This window comes from Tursiops truncatus, chromosome 9 (genome assembly GCF_011762595.2).
Source record: "Tursiops truncatus isolate mTurTru1 chromosome 9, mTurTru1.mat.Y, whole genome shotgun sequence".
Lineage (NCBI taxonomy): Eukaryota > Metazoa > Chordata > Mammalia > Artiodactyla > Delphinidae > Tursiops > Tursiops truncatus.
This window is the reverse complement of record NC_047042.1, coordinates 64024930-64044361: the sequence shown is the minus strand read 5'-3', so window position 1 is coordinate 64044361 and position 19432 is coordinate 64024930. Positions and strand designations below refer to the sequence as shown.

Below are 19432 nucleotides of genomic sequence, written 5' to 3'. Positions count from 1 at the left end.
CACGTGAAACTATTGGGTATCAGTTAAAGAGTAATTAAGGGTTAAAATGTGTGGTCTCGTACTATTAATTAGCAGTGAATGTCGCTTGGTCGTTGGAGCCGTCCCTAAATATTTTCTAGTGAAAGTAGCCTCGTATTGCTCAGAACAACCCGTGATCTTTTGTACCTTTCATAAAAACTAATCGCTGTCTTCGTTTGTATAGTTCATGCACGCGTATTATCTTTCCTGTTAAACTGCATGTTATAGAATATATACATATGTAGTTATGAGCCCGCACAAGAATGTTCATAGCAGCATTGCTTATATTAGTGAAACAATTTAAATGTCCACTTACGGGAGAATGGATGAACAAGTTACATTATTGGACAAATTGACGTACACAGAATGCTAAAAGATGGAAATTAATGAACTAAAACTATTAGTAATATTAATTTAGAGTTCATTAACATAAATTGAGAAAAAAAGCAACTTACAGAAAGATGTATATGGTATACCATAAATAAATAAAAGTTTAAAAACAAGAAACTGTGAGCTCAAACTGTATCATGTAAGGAAATGATAGATACCAAATTCAGAGTAGCGGTTAGTGCCAGAGAGGAGGAGAAGGGAATGTAACCGGGTTCACCTCATAGAATGTTTCATTTTCTACCAAAAATAATTTGCAGAAAATGTGACAAAACATTAAAGGTAGGTGGAGGATACATGAGTGTTAAATTGTAACTATTGTCTGCACTCCTCTGTATACTTGAAAAGTTTCCAAGTAAATTTTTAATGGAAATTTTATCTAAGGAAACAGCTTATTCTTGATACTGTTTCTGAAGTCTCCATTGTTACTAAATTGCTCATAAAGTGTGTTACAATTTGTCTGCTCAACCAATCATTGTGTTAAATTTCTGAAACCTCACAGGAGCCCTTTACTTGGAAAATTTTGTTAAATTTCTTCTTTGAAGAAGGCAGTGCAGCAGAGAATTTAAATGTGTGGCTTCTGGAGTCAAACTGCGTGGATTCACATCCCATCTCTACCATTTTCTAGCCAAATGCCCAAGGACAACTTTCTTAACCTTTCTGTGATCCAGTTTCCTCATCTATAAATGGGAGTAATACTTATCTAATGGAGTTTTTGTGAGAGTTAGATGTGCCCAGTCCATAGTATATGCTTAATAAATGTTACCTATGCACAGATTATTTTAAAATATAAAATTATTCTGAATACCATTATTGTTTAATAAAATCTAATAGTTTATAAAAAAGAAAATCTCTGCCTCCCATCTCTGTGGATATGTTTCTTTGAGGGGAATCTCTTAATGGATGTGAGAGAGGTGAATTTTGTTATTTTGCTCTCTGAAAAATGGATAAGTTCTTAATATAAATAATAAGTTCTTTGCCTGAGGTTTGTTCATATTGTCCTACAAATTCCATCCCACACAATAATAGTTTCACCACTTTCCACTGAAAATTAAATGGAGGGTTACAAGCAGTGAGATTATGACATCTTATGGAACTTCCTCCCTGAGGAGTTCTAATAGTCAATGATATTATACGTAATGTGTGTGAGTTTGTGTGCATGCACCTGTGTATTATAAATTATATTGGGAGGGGATGGAGAGAGAGATAATTATTGTATTAGTTTCATGATCTCTACTGCACTGTCTACAGTATTATATTTGTAAATAAAATATAGTCTAGACCTTAACCTTCTGATTCAGAAATAGCTTTTTAGAAACCAAAAACTGACCTGAAATTCTGGATAGACTATGTGGATTGTTTTCACTACATATTTATAATGTCCAATCTTAAATGGGCCTTCAACTTTGCCAAGCAATGCTCGTTTCCCTAGTTAGCTCTCTTCCACAACAGCCGCTTCAGATTTTCTCCACTGTTTTCAAACCAACTCCCTCATTTATTCTCAGCAAAAATTAGAATGCATCAGCGAAGAACTCCAACAACTTCCTGCCTCCACATTCATAAGCCTACCTACATCTACACCCACCTTTCAGACATCACAATGGATCAGGTGTCCCCCCGTCTGAGGCACATATTTCTACATGTTCTCTGTATTCCATCTCTTTGGCCTACTCTTTGGATTCTGCCTCTTCCTACCTTCCCAGGAACTTCACTCAATGAATTATTTATTTACTCAATAAATTTCTGGGTTCTGTCTCTATCACTCCACTGAAATTCTCAACAAGGATCACTAACAACCTTTTTGTTCAAACTAGTGGACACTTTAAAAAAAAATTTTACTTGAACATTTGATACCAGTGACCTGCTGTATTTACATCCCTTGATTTGTGAAACCACACTTTCCTAGCTTTCCTCCTAGATCTCGGGCTTCATTTTACCTTCTAGAACCTTTATCTTCTGCCTGTCACTTAAGTGTCCATGTACCTCAGAGATGTATCCTAGTCAGTTTATTCCTATCTCACTTTTTATACTCTCCTTTAGTGATCTCATTCAGTTCCATGGCTCAGTGACCATATATAGGCTGATAACTCCTAAGTATAAATTTCTAGTCCAGTTCTTTCTCCTTTCTATAAACCTACATACCTGACTGCCCTCAAAATATATGTCTTGATGTTCTCAAAACAGTATATCCCAAATTAAACTCATTTTCATTATATGTGCTTTTATGTTCCCAGTCTCTAAGTGGTATCATCATCAACCCAACTGCCTAAGCCAGAAATGTGGGTGTTAATACTCGGCCCCTCCCTCTCTCTCACCTCCTACAGCCATCAGAAAGTCCTGGCAGTTTTTCTTTCTCATATATCTCTAATTTCTGCATTTCTCTCCATCTCCATTACTACTATTCCAGCTAGGCCAATATTATCTCCTGCCTCAACTCTGCAATAGTCTTTCTGCCCTGTCACCCTGTTTTACTCCAATTCATTCTTCACATTGTACCTAGAGTGAACTTTCTAAACTTATGTCAGTCCCCTATATAAAGTCTTCAAATTATCCCTCAGGAAACTTACATGATACATTTTCTTATTAATGGTCAATCTGCCATGGCTTGCTCTCTCTCTAAACTCTAGCAAGTCTTGCTTCTCCCTATGTCTGGGACACTTCACTCTCCTTTTATACTTGCATTCCTTACCTGGCTTTCTCCTTTAAGTCTCATCATGTTCTCTAAAATCCTTCTTTGATGTCCCAAGATTGGGCAGGGTACCCTCTTACACCCCACAGGATCTTGTATTTACTCCAGTGGTGGTACTGATAGCACAGTTTTGTAAATATTTGTCTCTTCCATTGGAATCTAAGCTCCTTAAGGCCAGGGACTTCTGTCTTGTTCATTTGTGTGTCCCCAACACCTAGCACAAGGTATGGTATTCATTACTTCATTCAGCAACTATTTCTTGAGTCACAACTGGATCCTAGACACTAGCTCAGTGGTTAATGTGTGGAATGGTGAACCCTTGAGGGAGGTAGGTCTCTGAGATGTGAGGGAATCCATGAGGTCAAAATTATTTTAATTATAATACTAAGACTTTGTCTTTTTTTTTTTTTTTTTTTCTGCGGCACACGGGCCTCTCACTGTTGTGGCCTCTCCTGTTGCGGAGCACAGGCTCCGGACGCGCAGGCTCAGCGGCCATGGCTCACAGGCCCAGCCGCTCTGCGGCATGTGGGATCTTCCCGGACCGGGGCACGAACCCGTGTCCCTTGCATCGGCAGGCAGACTCTCAACCACTGCGCCACCAGGGAAGCCCTGTCTTTTTTTTTTTTTAACCTTTTTCATTTTCAGTCTCTCATGAGCGTAATAGTGGAGTTTTCCAGACACTACATGAAGTGTGTTAACTGCAGCAGAATGAATGTGAGAACACAAATAATCCAGTTGCCTAATATTAAGCCAGATATTAAAGGGATTTGCAAAAATGTAAAACAATGGCATTCAAACTATTTTGTTGTTGTTGTTTTGGAAGATATGGCTATTTTTCATACAAGTGTGTTATTTATGTTAACATTTAGTGGATTTATTGTTTTTTAATGAATAAATCATATTTTTTAACTTATCAGTTTTAATTTCGAATACAGTAATATCAATAAATACATTCCACATAAACAAAAAGTCTTTGGGATCCTCAATAATTTGTAAGAATGTAAAGAGATCCTGAGCCCAAAAGTTTGAGAATTGCTACACTAGCACATATTATGTGTGTTCAATGTAGATGTGTTAAATAATTAATGAATGTCAGTTTGCCAAAACTCTGGCACACAGCTGCTGAATGTTTCTTAAAGCTTCTCCCCAAATGCCCAGAATTAATATCTGAATAGGCAAAAAAACACCCAGGCTTATTATCTGAATATGCATAAGTGAAAGTATTTTTTAGGTGAATGTACTTTGTAAACTATGAAGTGTTATACGAATGCAATTGTTTTGGTAATTGTCTATGATAAATATGCTACGTTCTAGCTTTGGTAATAGAGCAGGACTACCTATCATAATCTGATAGTTGACTTGACGATAAGAATTTTTATAGCCAGCCATTTCTCATCAATCAAATTTAACTGATATAACAATGTTGTGGAATAGATATTACCCTTATTTTTCAAACGAGGAAACCAATGTTCAGAGAAGTGAAGTGATTTACTCAAGGTCTCAGAATTTGTAAGAGCCTGCGACAAAGTTCAAATATCTCACACTTTTCAAATACACAAGATATCAGATGGAGAGATTTGTTCCTCTGTTTTCCTGAATCCTATTCTCATTTGCTAGACATTTGGTCTGGTGAAAGGGTAAGATGGGTTTTCGTTTGTTTGTTTGTTTTTTACAATTTTCAGGTACTTCTTCCTTTAATGCAAGAAGAAAGACATGTGAATGCTATTAGGTCTATACCTATGGTTTTCCTTAAGCACCAAAGACATGTGAATGCTATTAGGTCTATACCTAAGGTTTTCCTTAAGCACCAATTCAGAAAATGACATCATAAGTGAGATGGCGCTTCTTATAGAACAAGTTTGTCCTGTTTACTACATTGTCAAAACTTAGCAGACATAGTCCGGCTGGGTGGTAGGAGTGGAGCTTGAAATTTCAGATGTGTATTTTATGAAGTGGGTTAGGCAATCTGTAATATTTCTTTGTTTACAGTAATGTCCAAATATCCAAAAAGCCCTGAGTACTTTTCTCCTTTGAAGAACAGTAGAAGAGCATTAAGAAATGATATGTAAAATAGTCATTAACTAACTAAAACTTTTTTTCTTGTGAAAAAGACATAACTTATTCACAAAAGCTGAAGCTAATTTAGTTTCATATTATTAATGAATATGAGAGTATATTTTGTTCAAGTCACATTTTGAATATGAAACCTCATAATTCAAGATATTCCCCAACAGAAATATTCTACCACCCACAAAATCTGTTTTAAGTGTAATGAAATACAAACACAGGGAATCAAGGTAAGTATGGTTTAAATACTTTTGTATTTAAAATTTAAATATTTGAAAACTAATAGTGCATTCTAGTGTTAAATTCACGATCAAATAGCATAGTTATCAGAGAAAAGTTCTATTGAGATCAAAGAATTTAACTAAAATAATTGGCAGTGTTATGTTTTACAAATGAAAGGGAATAGATATTGACATGCCCTTTTATAGATTAAGAATCTATATGGTACAGGAAGTCAAGTGACACCTGCAAGGTTATACAACGAGTGAACAGAAATTAGAAAAATTAAAGCCTCATACTTCCTCTTCCTTTGTAAAGATCAAACTTTACCCCACAGAGGAAGAGAGGCCAAAAGACACAGCAGTAATAACAAAACAAAAAAATAAAATGAGAGAACCATGCAATTTGAAGACCAGAGATTTAAACAAACAGCAAATAGCTCTCATTCTTAAATTCTTTACCTTAGAAGGAGGAGTTTTTCTTTTTCCCACCAGCCAAGGAGGGAGTCGGGGAGAAAGCAGCACAGAAGTAGGATGTCTGAATCCAGACTGCCCCGGGAGGCCTCATTTATCTCAATTAAACACTGGAGCCTCAAGGAATTTTCAAATTCCATGGCTCTCCTGGAAACTTACTTCTAATGCAGATGAGAGTCCCACTTTCCTCTGAGGACTCCATGTCCCTGGTAATAAGATTGGCAGCACAGTTGCCTCTGGGATTGAGGGAATAGAGGAAGTCATTTACCTTGAGGTTTCCTTGCCAGTCATCACCACGTTGTGAGCCATCCAATCTGATTACATGGTAGAAATACCACTGAGCACAATATTGGAGAAAAATCCAAAGTACATTAAAGAAAAATCTATTATAAGTGGAAAATGCCATTGTTGCCAACTCCCTTTGGCATTTCCTACCACTGAATAATAAACTGACTGAAATAGGAAATAGGGACACATGGTTTTATGGGAAACCAGCTGCCTTCAACAACCAGACTTAATATATTGACTTTGGCAATGACTGAATGCCTCCTGCTATATAAGAGGTTTGTGAAAGTGAATTGAATTGTACTTAAGTTTGTGTAGATGGAACGTGTTACATTAGAACAAGGCTGTCACTTTAAGCAATAGGAACTTACCCTCTCAAAACCACTTTTCCTAGCAGACCTCTGAGTGAGTGACTAGTTCCTGAAGGTGGACCTCAGAGATCTCATATCCAGGAAAACAGGAAATTCAGAGAGGAAGCAAATGCCTGTGCCAGACTAATGTGCTTGCTTTATGTGAAGCAATTGCATTGGATTACCATGAAGGTTTACTGGCGGAGGACAAATGCTTAGTAATAGTTAAAATACTGTGTCATTACTCCCTTTATCAGGCTCCCAACAACTTAAAGACTCTTTCTTGTACTATACCTTTAAGCATTTGACATTGATTGGTACCTATTTTAGAGAGATGCTTATGCGTCTGATAAAAAAATAAAAGATCAAATGATAATGTTTGTGATTGTTACCCATGATGTGATCCATTTCATGGAAGGAATTGTGATTGAGATTCATTTATTTATTTACTTTTTAGCTGATACTCTTTTTCCTTGATTTGCTTCTAGAAATTTGGCAGTAAATGATAACATCTTGCCAGTCAACCACTATAAACAGATAAACACATTTTATGAAACAAAAATAATGGCCATCTTTAGTATCCAAAATGGTAGCAGCACAGCATTAAACAATAATGTTGAACTATAGGTATTTCCTCCTGGAATTCTTATTTCAAAAGGCTACATTTGTGTCTTAATAGAATCTAATATCTTAAGAATTGGAAGAGGGCTTCCCTGGTGGCTCAGTGGTTGAGAATCTGCCTGCTAATGCAGGCAACATGGGTTCGAGCCCTGGTCTGGGAAGATCCCACATGCCGCGGAGCGGCTAGGCCCGTGAGCCACAACTACTGAGCCTGCGCGTCTGGAGCCTGTGCTCCACAACAAGAGAGGCCGCAATAGTGAGAGGCCCGCACACCATGATGAAGAGTGGCCCCCACTTGCCACAACTAGAGAGAGCCTTCGCACGGAAACGAAGACCCAACACAGCAAAAATAAATAAATTAATAAACTCCTACCCCCAACATCTTCTTAAAAAAAAAAAAGAATTGGAAGAAATCTTATAACTACATCAGCCACCTACAAATTCAAAAACTTCCCCAAATATTATTTTTTTCATGTTATGTATAAGGCCACGAGACCAACTACTGAAACTATAAATGTTAGAATTTGCATTTAAATGAAGCAGATGTATTGCAGATGATATTAATATCACTTTATAGTCCTATAGTTCACATATGGTGTGGGTGTAACCCTTTTCCTTTTACAATTTACAACATACAAGTGAGCAAACTATTCTGAAATCCTTGTTTCTGATAAAAGTGTTCATTTAATTGCTTATTATTTCAAAATGTTTTTGGTTTGAGCTAAACGTCAGTGACATTTAGATGCTGTCAATGAGCATTAGACAATTAAAATGTTTTCTCTTCTAAAATTTAGCTGCTTTTACAAATCTATGAGCTAACATGACCATGAATTACTTTTGCTATTGAAACAGGAAGGAAGTGGGCAGGGCACACCCTTGAAAAAAATGACATAGGCATAGGACATGACAAATACTGGTTAAAAGCAACCTGGTCCAAGATGGCAGAATATTCGACTTCTAATGGACCTTGAGCCTTATCATACTCTCATTGTAATACATTAGCATGCTAAATGACAGTCCCACCAATGCCATGACAGTTCTAAGGCTAACCATAAAAGGCCAAAAAGTGGGTGGTGGCCCAATTCCTGGAAATCTCCACCCCTTCCCTGAAATAATTGGAATAATCCTTCCACTAATTAGCCTATGAAATTACCCAGCCCATAAAAACTAACCACGCCATATTTCGGGGCCTCTCACCTTCTGAGATGGCCCATACTCTGTCTGTGGAGTGTGTTTCTCTCTAAATAAATCCACTTCTTACCTATCACTTTGTCTCTCACTGAATTCTGCCTGCGACGAGACATCAAGAACCTCAGATTCACCAGGAACACTGAGACTGCAGACCCTAAGGATAGACAAAAGCTTAGCTATCTTTTTATTTTGTGCAAACCCAGCATAATGCCTTGCACCTAGTAGACACCCCAAATTTTTTGGAAAATACCAAAATGTTTTGGAAATAATTGCATATGTTTATAGGGTTCATATGTGTCATAGGAAACTGAATAGAGTAGAAAAAGCTACACCAAAAAAGGACCAAAAAATGGAACTTGAGTATTGCAAATAGGAAGGATTATTATCTTCATATTTGCTCTTTAATTTATCCTCAGCTTCCATGACACACATACAAACACATTAAGAAAAAAGTCATGCAAAAAACAAAACCAAAAAACACTTTCCTATACAATCTCCCCTTCACCCCCAGATAGATTTATCTGTTTTTTTTTTAACATCCCCATGAGATTTCTGTGTTTGTTTGCTTTTGGCATCATCCTGACACTCAAGTGAAAGGCTTAGCTGACACTTCTGTTAGCAAGGTTGCGCAGAGAGAAGAAGGTCCACCTTTACTCCTCTTGTTTCATCCTTGCTGCCTCTCACCCTTCTCTCTCCCTCCTGATCAGTTCGAAGTAGAGGCAGGCCTGACTCTTAGCCTCCTAAGATATATTACTACCCTGTTGGGGAAAAGTAAGCACAAGCTCCCCAAACCTACGGTGTGGTGTGGTACATAAGCAACCAACGTGTACTCTGAAAAGAAAATGCACAGAATGAAGAGATCATACAAGTATAACCCTTTTTTCAGTCAATGGCAGGTACTTTCCCTCTTCCTTTCCTTTTGTCTCTAGAACACAGCAGTCTCCAGTAAAGCAATCTCTCACTTTACAAGTAAAAGGAATTGCTGAAGGAAGAAAGAAATATTAGGAGACCTTGAGACCAATTATTCCATCTACTGTGGCTGTGTAATTTTGGGTGAGTCACTCTTCTTCAGGAAATTGAAAGAATGTCAAATATGCGAAAGTTACTGAGGATGGCTGCAGAGCAGAATGTGGATCCTGGGGTAATTTCAAGTTTCCTCCCTACTTTCTCCCAGAAACACACACATCAGATATAATGAAGGCTGAGGGGGAAGGGATGGTCAGGGAGAGGGAATGTGTTAAAATGAGGTCTCAAGGGGTGTGTGAACTCGACCTAGCCAATCAGTGGAAGAAATGTAAGCAAAATTATGTGGAAAAGATTTTCTTTGTTTCATAGTTCACATAATGAAAATGGAGGATAAGTCAATGGGAAAATACCTTAATATCTTCTTCCTGTTATTTTAATGCCATACCAACCAGAATGAGGCACATCAAAAAACAAATTGTTCACAAACATCCAAACATCTTTCAAATCCCCCAAGGGTCATAATAAACACCCCTTCTTAAATAAACTGCAATGAGCAAGGAGAGTGAGGACAATAAAGGAAAGGACAGAGAGGACATGGGATGAAGAAAGTAGGGAACAAGTGGCTTGAACAGCTTGCTTATACCACACGGACCTCAGCTCAAAGCAGAAGGGCCACAAGGACCTTGAGAAAAACCCCTCTGTATTAGTTTGCTCAGGCTGCTGTAATAAATACCACAGTCTGGGTAGTTTAAACAACAGAAATTTATTTTCTTATAGTTCTGAGGCTTGAAGCCTAAGATCAAGGTGACTGCCTTCTCCAAAGGCCTCTCCCCTTGGCTTGTAGATGAGTGCCTTCTCTCTGTGTCCTCACATGGTCTTTCCTCTATGCATGCCCATCCCTGGTGTCTCTTTGTCCAAATTTCCTCTTCTGATAAGGATACCAGTCAGACTGGATTAGGGCCCACCCTAATGGCCTCATTTTAACTTAATCACCCCCTTTAAAGGCCCAAATACAGTCACACTCGGAGGTACTGGGAATTAGGGCTTCAATGTGAATTTTGAGGGGACATGATTCAGCCCATAACACTCTTCGTGCAAGCTGGCAGAGTCTAGTTAATATGTGTGTCCTGGGGCTTCCCTGGTGGCGCAGTGGTTAAGAATCTGTCTGCCAATGCAGGGGACACGGGTTCGAGCCCTGGTCTGGGAAGATCCCACATGCCACGGAGCAACTAAGCCCGTGTACCACAACTACTGAGCCTGCGCTCTAGAGCCTGCAAGCCACAACTTCTGAAGTCCGTGTGCCTAGAGCCCGTGCTCCACAACAAGAGAAGCCACAGCAATGAGAAGCCCGCGCACCGCAACGAAGTGTAGCCCCTGCTCTCTGCAACTAGAGAAAGCCCACGCACAGCAACGAAGCCCCAACACAGCCAAAAATAAATAAAAATAAAATAAATTAAAAGAGCCTGTACCTATAGTTTAACCCTTAAAAAATATATATATGTGTGTGTGTGTGTGTGTGTGTGTGTGTGTGTGTGTGTGTGTCCTTTGACTAGGCTATTCCTCTTCTAGAAATTTATCCTAGAAAAATAACTAGCATATATGCCAAAAAAATTTTTCATAAGGATGTTTATTGCAACACTGGTGAAACAGCAAAAAATAGTAAATAACGTAATTGTCTATTTATAGGAGATTTGTATAATAAATTACAGTCTAACCCATACAAATAGAATACTGCATCTGGAAAGATGTCCAAGATCTTATATAAAAAACTCAAGTAACAGAACACTGTGTATAGTATAAACTCATGTTTAGAAATTATATCATATATTTGTATAGGCCTAGAAAAAGGTCTGAAAAAATATATATCAAACTCTTAACAGTAGTTACCTCTAAGGTATGGAAGTAGGGCCTTTCACTTTTTATTTGTACACTTATATAATCTGAATTTTTGCAACAGATGTGTTTGCTTTTGTAGTTAAAATATGAAAGCATTAATGAGGAACATGGTATAGACAGGTTTAAAGCCTATGAAGTTTGACAAATACTGTAAAAAAATAACAAAAATGGCCTGTATTGAGCATCTACTATTTATTCATTCAACAAAAAAGTTTGAGTCCCTACGTCCCAGGCATTGTTAGGGACTTAACATATCATATATTACACGCAGTCCTCACAAAAAACTTCTTCAGGCAAGTTTTACCATTTTGATTTTATCATGGCAGAAACCAAGGCTCAGAGAAGTCAAGTAATTTACAAAATTTGCACAGTTAATAAGCAATGAAAGGACTTCCCCGGCGGTCGGTCCAGTGGTTAAGAGTCTGTACTTCCAATGCAGGAGGAACGGGTCTGATCCCTGGTTGGGGAACTAAGATCCCACATGCCATGGGGTGCAGTCAAAAACCTAAAAAAAAAAACCTTTGGTCTACTTTACTATGTTGCCTTATAAAATTACTGTTCTGTATTATATACAGGATACAGAAAATTGTCATCCAGCTTAATATTATCACATTTACAGGTCATTACTATATTCTTTCAGCAAACTACCACCTTTATAAAGTTTATTTATTTTTATTTATTTATTTTTGGCTGCATTGGGTCTTTGTTGCCGTGCCCGAGCTTTCTCTAGTTGCGGTGAGCGGGGGCTTCTCTTGTTGTGGAGCACGGGCTCTTAGCACGCGGGCTTCAGTAGTTGTGGCGCATGGGCTTAGTTGCTCCACAGCATGTGCGATCTTCCCGGACCAGGGCTTAAGCCCGTATCCCCTGTATTGGCAGGAGTTCTTAACCACTGCGCCACCAGGGAAGCCCCAAGCTACCACCTTTAAATCTAAATCAATCTATGTATCTATCCATCCATCCATCCACCCATCCATCCATCTATCCATATTTCATAGCCACTAATCAAAAATATTTGCCAGAACATTTTTGGACTTACAAGTGATTTTGATAAGTCGAGGAAAATTCCAGAATTTTGGGTTCTCATTAACAATGATTGAAGGGTGGTGGGTGAGTACCAGGAGAGCCACTCTTGTTTACTCTGTTGATTGTAGGGGAGGGCAGTACTGGTATTTGGAATATTGATAAAGCAGTGTCTGGGTCTATAACTTCAGTTATCAAAAGAAAGAGGCTTTGATGGATTATGCCCACTGATTACCATCTCTGTGAGAAGCACACACATATGTATTGTTTCCTGTGAAAATGAGGACTTTGTACAGATAGGCTGGTACTGTGGGATGAAAAGTACTTCAAGAGAATCTCTAGAGCAGCAGGACTCTTGATCATCCCATCCCCTGAAATGTTATCATTCCTCTTCAGGCAGCAATAGGATCCATTTGAATGTGCTACCACCTATCTACAAGTGTGATTTCAGGGAATTCAGCATATCTCCCCAGTCCTTCCTAGCTCCTGCCTCTGATATCAACGTCATTCCTCTAACTGCCTGCTCTTTGTTCGAAAGCAGTAGGTCCCAAAAGCAAAATGCTTTCATCTGTCATCAGACATGTACTACTTGATGTGAATGGAGGTGAAGATCATGAGGACAGTAGGCCCCTTCTCAGGGATTGGGGAAGAAACAGGTAAAATTGGGGATGCTGGGGACACAAAGACAAATTTGCCAATTTTACTACGCTGCCTAGGACATAATCTGGGAATAATGAGAACCCTGTCAGTCACGAGTCACTGGGAATTTATTTTAACCACTAGTGAGTGGAGTGAGGATGGAAATAGTCACCTGCCTGATGCCTCATGTGAGCAGAGTCCTTTACTGTCAAATGATCTTCCTAGCTATCACCCCTGTGTAAGCCTGGCAAGCCTTTGCCCCAGTCCCTGTAGATACCACAGAGAGACAGAAAGAGTATAGGTTTTGCATTCAGAATAGACTTAGGTTCAAATACAACTCATCCACTTACTGGCCATCTGACCTTGGGCAAGTCAACCTGTCTCACAGGGCTGTCATGAGGATAAAATGAGATTTTGTAAGTAAAGAGCTTTGCACAGTGCCTGTTACACAAAAGGGACCGAATGAATATACAATCAATCCTTTCTGGGTCCCTGCTGAGAATTCCACCAGGACCAAAGCCCAGCCTTGAACCTAAGCCCAGTCAGCTCCGAGTCCTGACCACTTGTCCAAATCCTGCTGAGTTTTTCTCTAGGCTTGCACCCTGTTTTCTTATCCTTTTCAGCATCAGGATGAAGCTGCAAACACGTATCCTGCCTGCTTTACACCCACCAACTACACTCCATAGATGGCAGTGCCAGCTTCAGTAAGACTAGAGTCTGCTCTGGTTCCCGTCAGACTTGGTGAGTTAGACCAGGGGTTCCCAACCCTTTTGGAACCACCCAGACCTAAACTTCTCTGTGTGCAGAGCCTGGAGATATGCATTCTTTAAAAAGCTCCTCTTCCCTCATTGCAAGGGCCATCTCACTAACCATCACCCATTCTTGCTGCAATGCAGAAGTTCCTAGCATGATGTGTAGCCAAGACTGGAGTATCTACCTTGCAGATAGTGGGTGCTTAATAAATGTTTATGGAGCAAATAAAAGTTTTCTGTTGGGTGTTATTTTTTTCCTTACAAAGATATTTAGCCATGGAATTTAAAAATAATGTTAAAATAATGGCACATACTAGATGTTCAATGAAGATTGGTTACTGAATGATTAAAGCCTGTTTTCTTTTGGGATAGCAACTATTTGGAAGAATGCCTGTGAGTACAGAAGTTCCATGGAAGTAAATGAAATGACAGCATATGGAAGAGTTTTATGAAGCGTGAAGGAATATTTGAAATAATAATGATGTTATACCATTCAAATCTTAACGTTAGTACATTCTAATTTGTTCTGGAAAAAATGGAACTGGGATAAGCAATTTCTGATAGGTTACAGTGTATGTCAGCAGGAAGGGGAAAAGCAAGAAAGGGGTCTCATTGCTATACAAGCACAATAAAAGGACTTATCTCCTTTTTTGCCTTTAAAACAAAACTTGTTAGTATGGAAAGTTTCAAACATATTTAAAGTAGGGAGAAGAGTATAGTAAATCTTCATATCCATCACACAGCTTCAATAATTATCAACACTGTCTATATTGGACTAACCTATGTGATGCAAAATGGGGCTTCTGAGTTTAAAGATGGTTTGAAAAGAATGTGTAAATAAATGCTTTAGGACTAGGTCAACATTCTTTGAGAAGATTTAGAGATAACGTGTACTCCCAGAGCCAATTTGCATATATTTTTCAACATCTGGCTAACAATTCCTCTTTGAGTTGGATGATTACAACATCCCAAACTCTGCACAATCTCCTGATGAGTGTATATAATAGAGTACTTGTCTCTAAAAAAAAACCTATTTTTAGAACTTTAGAAAATTGTGGCTGTGTCCCCATCTGGGCTACAAAGGACCAGTGAGCCCAGTTTACTGTGGTTCCTGCATTCATGACTACAGATATCCCACCACCAAGCTAGTATTATGACAACTGAGTGAGAGAGGCTGCAGGTCTGGGTTCATCGACTGTAGAAAGAGTCTCTGAGTGTGAGTTTATACTCTAAGCCAAAACATTAGGGAGTGGTTAGTAGTTTCATGCTGAATATGAGTAATTTCCTGGGAATCACTATTATTTACTTGGTTCAACCATTCATTTAAGTATATGGTGATGTGACAGGTTTAGCTTTTCTACCGTTTTCTTTCTTCCAAGTTTGTATTTTCCTTTTTTTTTTTTTTTTGCGGTACACGGGCCTCTCACTGTTGTGGCCTCTCCCGTTGCGGAGCACAGTCTCCGGACGCGCAGCGGCCATGGCTCACGGGCCCAGCCACTCCGCGGCGTGTGGGATCTTCCCGGACCGCGGCACGAATCCATGTCCCCTGCATCAGCAGGCAGACTCTCAACCACTGCGCCACCAGGGAAGCCCTGTATTTTCCATTTTTAGTATGAGGTCATCAGGTGCTAAGTTATACTCTTTGACAGTGGGAAGCAAAATCTTAATCTTAATGAAACCATTGCTTGGGAGGAATCCACCACATCATGTTTATTGCATATAGTTTCACATTAAACCCACAGCTCAATATGTATTTATTGAATGAACAAGGTTGAATGTCTTCCTTCCAAGTATTTTTCTAGCTGCTCATGTGTTTTAATATCACATTAATGTGTTTTTAGTCGTATAAAAAAATCTCACCTATAGCCAGTGTATTTTCCCTTGGGATTCAAATTCCATGTTGATAATCTTTCTAACTCTCTGACCTATCAGTTCCTTTGCCTTGAGCTCTGTGGCTCCATCTCATTCTGCCTCAGATCTCCCTTAGTGTCGCCACACCTTAGTTTTCACCATCATCCATAACGTCTCCACATTTGAGACTCTCAAACTTGAAAAGTTTCCTCTGACCACTATCTGTCTATCTCTCCTATTACCTCACTTTTTTCTGACCCATCCTTCACACTTTCAGGCCCATACCCTTTGCTCTTTCTCCATTTGCCAGCCTTCCTGGCCTCTCAGGATGTCCCAAGCCACCTACCTGAGGAATCTCAGGGACAGTTCTTCCCACTGTGCTCGCCGGACCTGCAACCTAATGACTTATTTCACTCATCTTGGTTCACAACTGTCGTGTCAATCTCCAGACCTGGTTAGGCCAACCATCTGTTTCTTCTTGTTCCTTTTCTAGGCAGCTGAACAATTCTGGAGAAAATAGACATAACCAGGTTGATTGGATGCTCTAAAATATATTTTTCCAATATGTCTGGGAATTCAATAACCCTGGGAATTCCTTTTCTTACCTATCATCAATTCACCCTTATAATACACATAGCTGTTGTTCCAATCTTCTGTACTCCCTTTCAATTTCTACGCCTACCTCCACCCTCTTTTGCTACCTACATTATGGGAAGCTGGAGAACACCTGATATGAATACTACATAAATTTCATTCTGTTCAAATTACCACCCATTCCTTTTGTCTTCCCTCCAGTCTCTGAAGACTTTTCCTGATTTCCTTCTAAGGCCAGTGTTTCCATCTCTCCTTTTCTCTCCTCCCTCCCTGGGTCCTTCTTGACTTTGATGCCCTTCCATTTTCTCCCCTTCATCTACTCCCCTTCCATTTTCTGTGCATCCCCCAACCCCCCTTGATATCTACAAACCTTTCTTTCCTGGCCTAATACTCTCCCTTGATTCTAATTTCTGTTCATGCTATTTCTGTCGATCATCTTCCTCTTCATCTACCTTGGTTTCTTCTCCCTCTTGATCCTCAGCACCATCAGCCTATGGAAAGTCTTAAAGCCAAAACATCTTCGTAGACCTTCTGCTCAAATTCTGTTTTCAGCAGAATTTGACAACATTGACCACCCTCTTCTTACTAGAACTCTCATCTCCACTGCAGCCCACATTACATTCTTTTGGTCCTCCTGCCTCATGGACTGCTTCTGTTTAGTTTTCTCCCAAGATTCCTAACCTGCCTCACACCTTCCCTGCCTTAAAACAAGCCCTTTAATCTGAAGATTCAGTGTTCAGTCCTCTCTACTTTAAGTCTTGACAGTCCCTTGGTAATCTCATCCTATTCTACAGCTTGATCTATCTAGCTATCCTCTTTTTAAGACTGACTCCCAGCTCTGTACCTTTAGCCCTTATCTGTCTTCCCTTATTTACACCCTGTTCCTAACTATATGCTGAGCATCCCACACTGATGTATTAAGTCTGATCTAAATTAAACTCATCACTTTTCACTCCTGGGTTTTTTGTTGTTGTTTTTTTTTTTGCGGTATGCGGGCCTCTCACTGTTGTGGCCTCTCCCGTTGTGAAGCACAGGCTCCGGATGCACAGGCTCAGCGGCCATGGCTCACAGGCCTAGCCGCTCCACGGCATGTGGGATCTTCCCAGACTGGGGCACGAACCTGTGTCTCCTGCATCGGCAGGCGGACTCTCAACCACTGCGCTACCAGGGAAGCCCCACTCCTGGGTTTTTGATCTTGGCTAATCAACCCAATGGGATCTGTTTCCACCATTATCTTTCAAATCAATCTCCTCTGTTTACTACCTTTCTTCAGAAACTCATTAATTCTTGCCTGGACCATTGCATAGCCTCCTAAATGGTCTCCTTGTTTTCAGTTTGTTTTTCCTCCATTTAGTGGAATAATAGCAAATCAACTTTGCTATTCACATGTTAAGTGCTTTTGCATTAAACAACAACAATAACCCTTTCCCTTTCTTTGGTTCATTTAATTGTCTTTCCCCAGTAATACCTTAAATGTTGGCTTTTCTGAACACTAGTGCTAGTCATCTTCCAAAGGTGTGTCACTTTGAGCTCGGACTTTCTTTTCCTACCCATTGCCTTCTACTGTCAAAGCCCTCCATGATTTGGTCTAAATCCATCACTCTAGCCTTATCTCCCACTAAATTCTTGCACCCTGGCATGCGACAAGTCCAAACAGGTCCTATGCTCAGTTGCTTTTTTTAAACTATTTCCTCTGTCACTCACCCTTCCTTCCAGATCAGCTTTTGTAAGTTTACCTGGTCTTCAAAGCCTAATTCACATCATTCTCCTCCAAAATGCTCTTTCTCCACCACCAAAGTCAAAACAACAGCCTCCCCGCATTATTAAGTACTTGGTTGATATCTGGAACACAGAATTTAGCACAATTAGTTTGGCATCCAATTGTTTGTTTCTCTTCTCCATTAGACCATACACTTGGAAGAGAGGGACAGGGCTTCCCTGGTGGCACAGTGGTTGAGAGTTCGCCTGCCGATGCAGGGAACACGGGTTCGTGCCCTGGTCCGGGAAGATCCCACATGCTGCGGAGCGGCTAGGCCCGTGAGCCATGGTCGCTGAGCCTGCGTGTCCGGAGCCTGTGCTCCACAACGGGAGAGGCCACAACAGTGAGAGGCCCGCGTACCGCAAAAAAAAAAAAAAAAAAGAAGAGAGGGACAGACTAAATTCATTTTTCTATCCAACCTAATGAATATAAAGTGCTCCCATAGTGAGTGCTTTATTGTTTATTGAATTCTTGAATTCTATAGAAAGAGTTGCCTTAAGTAAATTTATAGAATTAAGAATAAAATTTAGCTTATTTGGGGGAGCAAGATTTTTATGTTTTTTTCCTCAATGATTTGGTCTTTATTGTAATATAAATTTTCCATTCATAATAGAACTTCCATAGTTGGAAATATTCAATGGATAAAAATTCATGATTTTTATAATATCAAAACAAGTCATTGACTAGTGTAACAAATAATAACATGTTAAAAGGACAGCACAGTGTAGGTGAAAGAATATATATGCAAATATCAGGGGAGTTTCTGATTATAATGAAGAGAGATAATGCATGTAAAATGCTTACTCACTCTCTGGTATAGACTAAGCCCTCAAAAAATGTTACCTAATACTATTAAACAGCAAGTAAATTGGCTGGAAAAAAATAATTTCCTTTTCCCCATGTAGTCTACATAGTTTTGTGTGATAGCTGATAGTAACTTTGAACTGCATTTGGTTTTAAGTCAGTCAGATATGTCTTTTTATGATAATTTCAAGAGCAAGTAACAAAGAATAAGGCATGTGAGGAGAGCATGATGTAATTAACCACATGCACTATTGAGGAGGACTTGGCTTCCCTCTGTACCACTTGATATTCAGTGAAATAAATAATGGTGATAATTGTCACATTCCTAACAAAGACATCTGCTAAGCCAGGCTACTCAAGCAAAGCTGTTTGCTACTGACAGCTTGCTTCAAATATGAATGTTGCCATTAAGAAAAAATAGAGTTTTTGTATTTATCACTTTGCCTAATATGTTGTGTTGGTAATGCTTCATCTGGGAACCAAAAGAAATATAGATGATAATTAAATTCAACATTCAAAATTCTGTATTTGCTTATGGGACTATTAGAAGCTCTTTAATTTTTGTTGTTGTTTTAACATATATGCAATATATCTACATGATAAAAATAAAAAATCCAACGGTCAAGAGTAGTACCAACTGAAGGGTAAAAGTCTCCATTCTCGCTACCCTCCCTCCCTCCTCTCTAGGGATTACGTTTTAAATCACACACTATGTAAAAACTGCACTAAATAATAATAAAAATCAACCAATTCTGCTTTATTTTAATATGACCTTGAATTTCAGAAAATCTCAATATTGCATGATACCAAAAGACAAATCTTTCCATCTTTTGATTTTTCTCCATTTGTCA

General features: G+C 39.2%; 1 long non-coding RNA gene across 3 annotated transcripts in view; it reads right to left on the bottom strand.

Moving 5' to 3' along the window:
- Positions 1 to 19432, bottom strand: part of LOC109548391 (uncharacterized) — a 109293-nt gene that overhangs the window by 14657 nt on the left and 75204 nt on the right. Inside the window, exons 4-6 of one of the 3 annotated variants that reach the window (XR_004528157.2) lie at positions 17755 to 17860; positions 15771 to 15931; positions 6122 to 8454 (exon numbers count right to left, since the gene is read on the bottom strand). This is a non-coding gene — a long non-coding RNA (uncharacterized lncRNA). The other 2 variants (XR_002174471.3, XR_012334033.1) reach the window with 2 other exon arrangements.